Genomic DNA, 13573 nt, shown 5'->3' with positions numbered 1-13573 from the left:
CAGGATGACTCTATAGTTATCACCTCTGAGGGAGCAGGAATGACTCTATAGTTATCACCTCTGAAGGAGCAGGATGACTCTATAGTTATTACCTCTGAGGGAGCAGGATGACTCTATATAGGGTGACTCTATAGTTATCACCTCTGAGGGTGCAGGATGACTCTATAGTTATCACCTCTGAAGGAGCAGGATGACTCTATAGTTATTACCTCTGAGGGAGAAGGATGACTCTATATAGGGTGACTCTATAGTTATCACCTCTGAGGGAGCAGGATGACTCTATTGTTATCACCTCTGAGGGAGAAGGATGACTCTATATAGGATGACTCTATAGTTATCACCTCTGAGGGAGCAGGATGACTCTATAGTTATCACCACTGAGGGAGCAGGATGACTCTAAAGATTTCACCTCTGAGGGAGCAGGATAACTCTACAGATATCAACTCTGAGATAGCAGGATGACTCTATATAGGTTGACTCTATAGTTATCACCTCTGAGGGAGAAGGATGACTCTATAGTTATCAGCTCTGAAGGAGCAGGATTACTCTATAGTTATCACCTCTGAGGGAGCAGTATGACTCTATAGTTATCACCTCTGAAGGAGCAGGATGCTCTATAGTTATTACCTCTGAAGGAGCAGGATGCTCTATAGTTATTACCTCTGAGGGAGAAGGATGACTATATAGTTATCACCTCTGAGGGAGAAGGATGACTCTATAGTTATCACCTCTGAGGGAGAAGGATGCTCTATATAGGATGACTCTATAGTTATCACCTCTGAGGGAGAAGGATGCTCTATATAGGATGACTCTATAGTTATCACCTCTGAGGGAGCAGGATGCTCTATAGTTATCACCTCTGAGGGAGCAGGATGACTCTATATAGGATTATTCTATAGTTATCACCTCTGAGGGAGCAAGATGACTCCAAATAGGATGACTCTAAAGTTATCACCTCTGAGGGAGCAGGATGACTCTATAGATATCACCTCTGAGCGAGCAGGATGACTCTATAGTTATCACCTTTGAGGGAGAAGGATGACTCTATATAGGATTATTCTATAGTTATCACCTCTGAGGGAGCAAGATGACTCCAAATAGGATGACTCTAAAGTTATCACCTCTGAGGGAGCAGGATGGCTCTATAGATATCACCTCTGAGGGAGCAGGATGGCTCTATAGTTATCACCTCTGAGGGAGCAGGATGACTCTATAGTTATCATCTCTGAAGGAGCAGGATGACTCTATAGTTATTACCTCTGAGGGAGCAGGATGACTCTATATAGGGTGACTCTATAGTTATCACCTCTGAGGGAGCAGGATGACTCTATAGTTATCACCTCTGAGGGAGCAGGATGACTCTATATAGGATGACTCTATAGTTATCACCTCTGAAGGAGCAGGATGACTCGATAGTTATCACCTCTGAGGGAGCAGGATGATTATAGTTATCACCTCTGAGGGAGCAGGATGACTCTATAGTTATCACCTCTGAAGGAGCAGGATGACTCTATAGTTATTACCTCTGAGGGAGCAGGATGACTCTATATAGGGTGACTCTATAGTTATCACCTCTGAAGGAGCAGGATGACTCTATAGTTATTACCTCTGAGGGAGCAGGAATAGTGACTCTATAGTTATCACCTCTGAGGGAGCAGGATGACTCTATTGTTATCACCTCTGAGGGAGCAGGATGACTCTATATAGGATGACTCTATAGTTATCACCTCTGAGGGAGCAGGATGACTCTATAGTTATCACCTCTGAGGGAGCAGGATGACTCTAAAGATTTCACCTCTGAGGGAGCAGGATAACTCTACAGATATCACCTCTGAGGTAGCAGGATGACTCTATATAGGGTGACTCTATAGTTATCACCTCTGAGGGAGAAGGATGACTCTATAGTTATCAGCTCTGAGGGAGCAGGATTACTCTATAGTTATACCTCTGAGGGAGCAGTATGACTCTATAGTTATCACCTCTGAAGGAGCAGGATGACTCTATAGTTATTACCTCTGAAGGAGCAGGATGCTCTATAGTTATCACCTCTGAGGGAGAAGGATGACTATATAGTTAATCTGAGGGAGAGGATGACTCTATAGTTATCACCTCTGAGGGAGCAGGATGACTCTAGATAGTTATCACCTCTGAGGGAGCAAGGATGACTCTATAGTTATCACCTCTGAGGGAGCAGGATGACTCTATAGTTATCACCTCTGAGGGAGCAGGATGACTCTATATAGGGTGACTCTATAGTTATCACCTCTGAGGGAGTGACAGGATGACTCTAAAGTTATCACCTCTGAGGGAGCAGGATGACTCTATAGTTATTACCTCTGAGGGAGCAGGATGACTCTATATAGGGTGACTCTATAGTTATCACCTCTGAGGGAGCAGGATGACTCGATAGTTATTACCTCTGAGGGAGCAGGAGGTTGACTCTATAGTTATCACCTCTGAAGGAGCAGGATGACTCTATAGTTATTACCTCTGAGGGAGCAGGATGACTCTTTATAGGGTGACTCTATAGTTATCACCTCTGAGGGTGCAGGATGACCAAGTTATACCTCTGAAGGAGCAGGATGACTCTATAGTTATTACCTCTGAGGGAGCAGGATGACTCTATATAGGGTGACTCTATAGTTATCACCTCTGAGGGAGCAGGATGACTCTATTGTTATCACCTCTGAGGGAGAAGGATGACTCTATATAGGATGACTCTATAGTTATCACCTCTGAGGGAGCAGGATGACTCTATAGTTATCACCACTGAGGGAGGAGGATGACTCTAAAGATTTCACCTCTGAGGGAGCAGGATAACTCTACAGATATCACCTCTGAGATAGCAGGATGACTCTATATAGGGTGACTATATAGTTATCACCTCTGAGGGAGAAGGATGACTCTATAGTTATCAGCTCTGAAGGAGCAGGATTACTCTATAGTTATCACCTCTGAGGGAGCAGTATGACTCTATAGTTATCACCTCTGAAGGAGCAGGATGCTCTATAGTTATTACCTCTGAAGGAGTAGGATGCTCTATAGTTATTACCTCTGAGGGAGAAGGATGACTATATAGTTATCACCTCTGAGGGAGAAGGATGACTCTATAGTTATCACCTCTGAGGGAGCAGGATGACTCTATATAGGATAACTCTATAGTTATCACCTCTGAGGGAGAAGGATGCTCTATATAGGATGACTCTATAGTTATATCTGAGGGCAGGGCTCTATAGTTATCACCTCTGAGGGAGCAGGATGACTCTATATAGGATTATTCTATAGTTATCACCTCTGAGGGAGCAAGATGACTCCAAATAGGATGACTCTAAAGTTATCACCTCTGAGGGAGCAGGATGACTCTATAGATATCACCTCTGAGGGAGCAGGATGACTCTATAGTTATCACCTTTGAGGGAGAAGGATGACTCTATATAGGATTATTCTATAGTTATCACCTCTGAGGGAGCAAGATGACTCCAAATAGGATGACTCTAAAGTTATCACCTCTGAGGGAGCAGGATGACTCTATAGATATCACCTCTGAGGGAGCAGGATGACTCTATAGATATCACCTCTGAGGGAGCAGGATGGCTCTATAGTTATCACCTCTGAGGGAGCAGGATGACTCTAAAGTTATCACCTCTGAGGGAGCAGGATGCTCTATAGATATCACCTCTGAGGGAGCGGGATGGCTCTATAGTTATCACCTCTGAGGGAGCAGGATGACTCTATAGTTATCACCTCTGAGGGAGCAGGATGACTCTATAGATATCACCTCTGAGGGAGCAGGATGACTCTATAGATTATTACCGCTGAGGGAGCAGGATGACTCTATAGTTATCACCTCTGAGGGAGCAGGATGACTCTATAGATATCACCTCTGAGGGAGCAGGATGACTCTATAGATTATTACCGCTGAGGGAGCAGGATGACTCTATAGTTATTACCTCTGAGGGAGCAGGATCTACATAGGGACTGGCTAGACATGTAATCACATGAAATTCCAATGTAAGGTTTTGGAGACTGACACATTCTTCTGAACCCTAATAAGCCATGCCTGATTAGAAGGCCAGATGAAACCAACCTCTGACAGGGTCGGTGTAGCCCCAACGTCACGACAATGTAATGACCAGGGGCCAGCTAGGGTAGCTTGAACCAACTTGTTACAAAGCAAGATTATTACCTCCTGTGCCATAAAGGTCAGGACCTATTGGCCGAAGCTGTGGGAAACTTTAGCCTACCAGGGATTACTTATCTGTACTTCTTGTGGATGCATTCCATGAACAGCTGTGACAGTAACATCCAAGTTTATCTCATTAGTGCAGACAATTAAGAACTGAACCTATGGCAAAACAATTATAAAAAGTGATTGCCTGTAGCCTAGCTGTTGTCTGTGTATTAACCTCATTCTTCAACTTGTTGAACTACATGAACTGTAAAACAAACCATCAAAGAACACCATGTTGTGAAGACTTGATATAAATTCACTGCAATTCCGTTTTGCTGCCAAAGCACCATTTCCTCATCTACCTTAATTTCTCTTGCCCTCCGCCAGTGGCACGTCACGTCACTCACAATGAAGTTTTGAAACTGGACTTGTGGCCATTTTGACCAACATAATCAACACCAGTGGCCATTATACAGATGGCATCATGGCCAAAACATTTCACAGGATTTTCAACAACGCCTACCATCTGTGTGACGACCCTCCCACTCTGTCTGCCGAATTCTTTCTCTTTGCTCTTCTTTTCCTTATTAGGATGTCGGTGGGCGGAGCCGGGAGGGTCGTCAGTGAAATGGGACACACCTGGGCCCTGGTGTGTCCCGGGATAAATACACCTCTTCCCCATTCATTGAGGAGACTCTCTCCATGCAGACACACTGTTGGATGTGACATTTTTTTGTGTGGCCTTTTTGTTTGTTTTCTTTGGCACCTTTCAACACCCCTCATTATCACATCTATGCATGCAACCACTCACTTACACTACATACACCATTGTTTATTGTATATAGGTTACTTCAGTAATTAAATATATTTTTGTTATTCCTTATCTCCACGCTGTCTCTTTTTGTTACGGGCTTCGAGCCGGTTCGTGACACCTGTAAGTAGCCTAAATGCAATAATTCCAATACATTTTCCTGGGTGTTTGTAGTCTATTATATTATTTTGAGTTTGAGAAGTTTGAATTGTAAAGGAAATATGATTTTATCGTTTTGATATTGACTGTGTGCATTGTTGCTCACTTAGCATTCTGACCTTTCTAAAGGCATACATTATCAAGGCACAAGGCGAGACCCAGATGCAGACACAGGAGGCAGATGGTTGGAGTCTTACAATGTTTATTAACCCGAAGGGGTAAGGCAAGAGAATGGTTGTGGACAGGCAAAAAGGTCAAAACCAGATTTTGTCCTATAGGTAACGAAGGGCAGGCAGAATCAAGGTCAGGGCAGGCAGGATGATCAGGCAGGCAGGAAAGTAGTCCAGAGTCAGGCAGGGGTCAGAACCGGGAAGACTATAAAAAGAGAATAGAGAAGGAGTATGGGAAAAACACACTGGTTGACTTGACTAAACATACAAGACGAACTGGCACAGAGAGACAGGAAACACAGGGATAAATACACTGGGGAAAACAAGCTACACCTGGAGGGTGTGGAGACAATCACAGGAACAGGTGAAACAGATCAGGGCGTGACATACAGTTCGTCGGCTGCGAAGCCTCCTGTTGCTGTTGGTCGTCTCTTGAGATTTGGGGTTGCGGCTCTCGTCGTCGGGGCAGCGTCGGGGCTTTGCGGATCCATTAGAGCTTTTTACCTTCGGAAAATCAGTGACAAAAATGTAAGTCTTAATTTATCCTTCATGTGCCTCAATATGGGTCATTTTATTATGTAATTTACAGTTTAAAATGAAGACGAGACAGGTAAATCTAACTCAACGTCAGGTGGGAGATTTTCAATGGCCTACCTTTAACCCTGGGACCGAGTGGTATGCTGCAGTCGCTGCACCTTTTTCAGTGTCAAGCACAGTAGAAAATCGAAAAATATGATATCTTAGTTAACAAATCTCTGCATAATGTCTATCATTCATCATAAAACAACTATGCAATGTATCTAATATAGCCTGGCAGTGGATGGTGTGTTGGACATTGGAAATTACATTTGGATTTGCTGGTCGGAATCTTATTAAACATCTGTTAAATAATTACATTATTTCTATACCAACCTATTGAATTTCACATTAGAATCACATAGCTTTGATGTGAATATTTTGGGCATGTAACTCAGGCCTGGTGGTGGTGACTGTCTCATTATAGATACTTGAATATTTATTTATGTAATAATGGGCTCACCTGTAGGGCAAAACATCTCAGGATAGATCCATGTCAAGGCCCTGCTGCCCTCCCTCTGAGACGTTCTATTCAAATCAGCTATGTGATTGGACTACACATCATACGGTCTTTTAAGTGCTGCACAGGAGAACACAAGGAGGGAGGCAGTTTGAAGTATTGTGTCATGGCAGGACCTTGCAGTGAATACTATTGTTAGATAGCTAGAGATATGGCAGGAGGCTATTGGAATTGTAGGTTTGGGTTCTACAACTAGGGGTTTTGACCATGTGTAGTTGATAGCTGGCAGTTAGATGTGTTTACTGTATGTATTTTGCATAACCTTGAATATCCCTGTAACTTTCCATTTTTTTCAATCTCATTAGGTGCACAATGTACATTACAGTATGAGTGTCAATGGAAAGGTGGAGGAGGGATCCATGGAAATCGTTTCCAATAATAATCTGGAAAAGTTCCAAACTGGAAGTGAGTAGAAATGACGAGGCGTTGGAGATTCATGACTTTCATACTGTGAAGTTGTCCTTATTTTCTCTTTGAAGTAGTTCAACTGAGAGTTGGCATGTGTAGCAAAGTTGTGAGTGTAAATATCCCATCTCTGTGACTCCTGATTCAGGGAATTACAGGAATTCAGTTCTCTGGAGGGGAGAAGCATTATATTAAATCTCAAATCAAAACATTCCAGAGGTCAAGACGCTCAACAAGGAGTCACTGATGTTTGACCTGGTACCGTGAGCTTTACTAAACGCAACTAAAACATAATGTTATAACTGAACATATTACTAACTTTATGCAAAAGTATAGACCCCCCTTCTGTTCTAGATACTCAAGGACATGTCAATAATCCATTAGTCGATTGGGCTTTACAGAAACAAATTAACTTTGAAATGGAATGACATTTTAATGCCAATTGATAAGCCTGTGTACATAATGTAGGAGTAATGGCCTGATGAGGTGTGTTTCGCCCAGTCAGGAAGACGAAATAATGCCAGTGAAGTTTGACGAGAAGTCTCTGATCTGGGTAGCTGCTGACCGGCCCCTGAAGAACAGCAGCTTCCTCAGCACCAAGATCCTGGACCTCTGTGGAGACCTGCCCATCTTCTGGCTCCAACACACATATCCTAAAGGTTCCTCTCTCATGGCTCCTGCTATTCACATGGCTTAGTGATAGAATAAGAACCAGCACAAAGTTAGGAGATATACTTTAGAACAATAGTTCGTTTTTCTAGAATGTGAAAGAGATATAGTTGTTATATAACGAGATTTTAGATTGTGATAGAGATATTCAGGTAACTGATTATAGATTGTGATAGAGGTATTCAGCTAACTGAGATTATAGATTGTGGTAGATATATAGTTGTTATATAATGAGAATATATATTGTGATAGAGATATTCCGGTAACTGAAATAATAGATTGTGATATAGATGTTCAGGTACCTGAGATTATAGATTGTGATAGAGATAAAATTGTCATATAAAGAAATTATAGATTGTGATATAGATATTCAGGTAACTGAGATTGTAGATTGTGATGGAGATATTCAGGTAACTGAGATTATAGAGATTCAGGAGCGGCAACGGAAACTGCGTTTTACACCACCATCAACAAAACACCAAATTATGGAATTTCTCATCGACAAATGATGTCACATCCCTCCAATAGAGTTCTAGACACTTGTAGAATCTATGCCAAGGTGCATTGAAGCTGTTCTGGTGGCGGCCCAACGCCCTATTAAGACACTTTATGTTGGTGTTTCCTTTATTTTGGCAGTTACCTGTAGTTATTATAGAATGAGATCTGATAGAATGTACATTTTAGTCATTTAGCAGACACTCTTATCCAGAGCGACTTACAGTAGTGAATGCATACATTTCATAGATTTTTTTCCATACTGGTCCCCCGTGGGAATCGAACCCACAACCCTGGCGTTGCAAACACCATGCTCTACCAAATGAGCCACACGGGACCAACTAGTTACCTGTAGTTGTTATAGAATGAGATGTGATAGAGATGTGACAGGAGTGTTGTTGTAGAACAGGGAATCCTCATTTACAGTAAAACTGTCCTGATCATCCACCTAATAGTAAACACAGACCAGTCAGTGAGCTGTAAACATTATTTACATGCTTTTACCATTCCGATTTGTGTTTCAAAAGTTAGTGAGACACCCTGAACACACTTGAGGTATTTGGAGATCTAAACAAAAGCGCACTACTGTCTTACATTAAAAAAAATAATAATAATGATCTTGAAATATGCAAGGAATCCTTGATATCATTGTAACTAATTCAATTATTCAGCACGACTGAGCAACACCGAGTGTCTGTAGAATTGTGCTCGGAGGACATGTGTGGTGTCTAGTGGTTGTTGACCCAATACCCATGCCTCCTGTGGCTGCCTGGAACAGATGGAGAGAGGAGAACGAGAGACACGTAGAGAGCCAAGCGTCAGTTTGACATGGAGGAGTTTGAGGCAGCTGCTGAGGAGAAGAACACAGTAAGTCATGCAGAGAATAGCACCTCCGAGGAGGAGGAGGAGGAGGAGGAGTCCGTGGGCTCATAATCCACCGGCTCTACCTACAACCCAGAAAACCCTACCATGTAATACTGAGAATATTGTATACTTTAAAGAGGAGTTGTTTTCTTCAAGCTTTGATTTGATTTTAGCCCCCCCCGGTTTTCTTTGTAAGACACAGTACTTCACTGAATGGTGAGTTTGGAGGTCTGTGTGCTACAGTAAGTGATCTGTGCAAACCCACATTCAATGATCACAAAATTAGTTGTAATTGGGTGGGTAGGGGTTAGATGGACAGCAGTAATCTAAAGTCACTAGCAGTAGGTGATAACAGACACCCCATGTTATGACCCTGTGTTTCACAAACTGAAGTGAAAATCATTACCCCCTTAGCCACTGCATGTTGAATAAGGCACATTAGAACCGTGGGCTATTATTCAGTTCGTTAGAACCGTGGGCTATGATTGAGCTCGTTAGAACCGTGGGCTATGATTCAGCTCGTTAGAACCGTGGGCTATGATTCAGCTCGTTAGAACCGTGGGCTATGATTGAGCTCGTTAGAACAGTGGGCTATGATTGAGCTCGTTAGAACAGTGGGCTATGATTCAGCTCGTTAGAACCGTGGGATATGATTGAGCATGTTAGAACCGTGGGATATGATTGAGCTCGTTAGAACCGTGGGCTATGATTGAGCTCGTTAGAACCGTGGGCTATGATTGAGCTCGTTAGAACCGTGGGCTATGATTGAGCTCCTTAGAACCGTGGGCTATGATTGAGCTCCTTGGAACCGTGGGCTATGATTGATCTCGTTAGAACCGTGGGCTATGATTGAGCTCGTTAGAACCGTGGGCTATGATTGAGCTCGTTAGAACCGTGGGCTATGATTGAGCTCGTTAGAACCGTGGGCTATGATTGAGCTCGTTAGAACCGTGGGCTATGATTGAGCTCGTTAGAACCGTGGGCTATGATTCAGCTCGTTTGAAACCGTGGGCTATGATTGAGCTCGTTAGAACCGTGGGCTATGATTCAGCTCGTTTGAAACCGTGGGCTATGATTCAGCTCGTTTGAAACCGTGGGCTATGATTCAGCTCGTTAGAACCGTCGGTATGATTGAGCTCGTTAGAACCGTGGGCTATGATTGAGCTCGTTAGAACCGTGGGCTATGATTGAGCTCGTTAGAACCGTGGGCTATGATTGAGCTCGTTAGAACCGTGGGCTATGATTGAGCTCGTTAGAACCGTGGGCTATGATTGAGCTCGTTAGAACCGTGGGCTATGATTGAGCTCGTTAGAACCGTGGGCTATGATTGAGCTCGTTAGAACCGTGGGCTATGATTCAGCTCGTTTGAAACCGTGGGCTATGATTCAGCTCGTTTGAAACCGTGGGCTATGATTGAGCTCGTTAGAACCGTGGGCTATGATTCAGCTCGTTTGAAACCGTGGGCTATGATTGAGCTCGTTAGAACCGTGGGCTATGATTCAGCTCATTTGAAACCGTGGGCTATGATTGAGCTCGTTTAGAACCGTCAGCTATGATTCAGCTCGTTTGAAACCGTGGGCTATGATTGAGCTCGTTAGAACCGTGGGCTATGATTCAGCTCGTTAGAACCGTGGGCTATGATTGAGCTCGTTAGAACCGTGGGCTATGATTCAGCTCGTTTGAAACCGTGGGCTATGATTGAGCTCGTTAGAACCGTGGGCTATGATTCAGCTCGTTAGAAACCGTGGGCTATGCCTAAAAGAGGATCGTTGGAAAACTGAAAAGAAACGATGTACTGTATATCAAGTTCACGTGAAAACATCGAGCAGAAACATAAATTATTGACTTATCACTCCACAGCGCGATCAGGAGTGAGAGGAGGGTGCCATGACCTTTGACCCCATGCTAGACCACCAGGGGATTTGCTGCTCATAGTGTCGACACAGCTACACCCACTGCCAGAGGATATGCGAACCCTTGGGCTACAACTACAGAGGCTGCCAGGTATCTTACCGAGATATTCTGCCTTGCTGCTGGTGGGTGGCGTGCATATTAGGTGTTGTGTAAGTAGTACACACCCACTTTCTCAAGCCAAATACACAAAAGGTCTTAAAGGTCATGTTCTGTAAGCAACAATGTAACTTATATGCAGATAATTATTGTGTAACTTTGTATTTGGTTGTAAATACCTGCTTGAGGCAGATGAGTTATGTTTGTTAGGATGAAACAGGGACTACAACTCATGATTTAGTAAGAAAAACACCAGTTAAGACAAATTTCCACTTGGACCCTTGAGGCGATATTTAACATATACAGCACGTATACCTTTTCTGCAGGCAATACTTCTCTGCCGGCAATACTTCTCTGCCGGCAATACTGTACTTCTCAGCGGGCAATACTGTACTTCTCAGCGGGCAATACAGTACTTCTCAGCGGGCAATACTGTACTTCTCAGCGGGCAATACTGTACTTCTCTGCCGGCAATACTTCTCAGCAGCCAATACTTATCTGCCGGCAAAACTTCTCAGCAGGCAATACTGTACTTCTCAGCAGGCAATACTGTACATCTCAGCAGGCAATACTTATCTGCCGGCAAAACTTCTCAGCAGGCAATACTGTACTTCTCAGCAGGCAATACTGTACATCTCAGCAGCCAATACTGTACTTCTCAGCAGCCAATACTGTACTTCTCAGCAGCCAATACTGTACTTCTCAGCAGCCAATACTGTACTTCTCAGCAGCCAATACTTGAAAAAAACAAACATAAAAACAAATGTAGCACAGCAGTTTGCAAATAAACATACCTTGTTTCTTTCTTCCCCTTTCAACATATCTTTTCAGTAAACAAAGCCTACCAATGCTTTTTTTTGCACAGCACTGTATTTGATGGAATGTATGGAAATGAATACAGTGATCTTTATAAATGCTTAATGAAGATAATGTACAGTTTCTATGACTGATACGGTTATGGTGTAATGTTACCCCTGGTACTTAGTACAGTACATAGGGATTTTCATGTCGATCTATCCATTCAATGTCTGTTCTGTTTCATCAGCAGTACGGGGCCCTGCAGTTAAAACTGATGTGACAGCAATGGTTACCACAATTCCCATCACAATTCAGCACCAGGTTGAAGGCAATGTAATTTGTGCACGTTGACATCTTCGTTGATGTGAACTAATGTGAAATGGGTGTCAGGGCAACCGCGAGGACATTTGAGTAAAAATGACATTTCAGTAGAAACAACAGGAGAAAGGCATGGAGGGAGGTTAAGCAGCCACATAACGTGATCACAACGTCTGGCCAGAACATTTCCCACCGCAACCAAGATTGGAATACATCTTAAATGTTTCCCCATCTAGAAATCAGATCAGCCTATCTAAAAGCCATATGTCACCTTCCTATATAATTGAAAAGAATCACACTGAGATCGAGTCGATGTCACACGGGATGATCCCTGCCCGTCAAATTACAACAGATGTGAAATTCCATCCGATTTGTCTGTAAAGCGCCCATTGAAAGCATGTAGCAGTGTAAATACGAAAACAAAGAGATGCTTGTCTTGGTGCAGAGGTCTTTCCTGTTTGCTTTTTCTTTTTTCAGGGGGGGGGGCGAGGTGCTTATCACATCTGCAGTGCCCCTGTGCCTCCGTGGGCTATACAATATTAATCCCCCTCCCACGTCTGCAGATGCACTTAAAGGAAGGTGACATGCATGACATATCCAGGACCTCCTGATGGCTCGTGTTCTGGAGTGCAACCTCTAAAGAGAGGCCCCAAGTACCCTGAAGTGATGTAAATTTGCAGAGGGAGTCCAATTTCCATCACGGTGCTGTCACTGCCAAGGTCATTAAACTAAATCAACCCGCCGTGTGTCACATAGCTCCCATTTTAAAGTCCCCTCAATAATGGAGCTATACTTGTACTGCAGATTGCAGAACACTATTGAATCTCTGACCTGACAGCACCAAGAAGCAAGATTAGCCTCGGCTATTTCATCTCTTGGAAATCACAGCCAGAAAAGCGCGTATGAATATGAGGTTACCACAAAATAATGAATTGATCATTTTGACTCTATTGGATGTTAGAATGATATGAGATTTAGTAAAAGACGTGTCTATATGGAACTTACGTCATTTTTAAAAACACTTTTTATTTTTCTAGGCAAGTCAGTTAAGAACAAATTCTTATTTTCAATGACAGCCTAGGCTACCTGCCACCCCCGTCATTAAAGGTCAATGAAGAAGATCCTGTACACTGAAGGCTGCTACTGTCAACCTTCTTGCACAGTGTGGATATATCATTGTTAATGAAACGACACTAGGAAAAACATTCTGACTCCATAGACAGCCAGATAAGAAGACAGGAAATACTACCACAAGAAAATGAAAAAAAAGCATTTATACTGAGAGAAATCCATTGCCCAGAACAACAGAAGTTATGGTATCCTCGGGCCGCGTTCTAAGAAACGAGTTTTCTTTCACCCCCTTAGAAGAGAAATGTACCGCTGTAGAGGAGAAAGAGATGAATGTATTGGAGGAGCAGCAGCCCCAGTTTGAGACAGTGGGGCCTTTTTGTTGTTGTTGTTGTCTCCCCTCTGGAGCCATGCTTACCCAGGGAGCCCTTCAGGCCAGGGAACAAACAGGCCTTTGTGAACACTGACCCACTGTGCCTAGCAGCCAGACAGCAAACCTCCCCTCCCATGTTAATGGAAAACATAGACACAGAGTCCAC

General features: G+C 43.2%; 1 pseudogene; it reads left to right on the top strand.

Annotated features, from left to right (window-relative positions):
* The first annotated feature begins 4076 nt into the window (after positions 1-4076).
* On the top strand, positions 4077-8909 carry LOC106586836 (leukocyte cell-derived chemotaxin 1-like; annotated as a pseudogene).
* Positions 8910-13573: the final 4664 nt, after the last annotated feature.

The sequence above is a fragment of the Salmo salar genome, chromosome ssa25 (assembly GCF_905237065.1).
Source record: "Salmo salar chromosome ssa25, Ssal_v3.1, whole genome shotgun sequence".
Classification (NCBI taxonomy): domain Eukaryota; kingdom Metazoa; phylum Chordata; class Actinopteri; order Salmoniformes; family Salmonidae; genus Salmo; species Salmo salar.
This window is presented reverse-complemented; position numbering and strand designations above follow the sequence as displayed.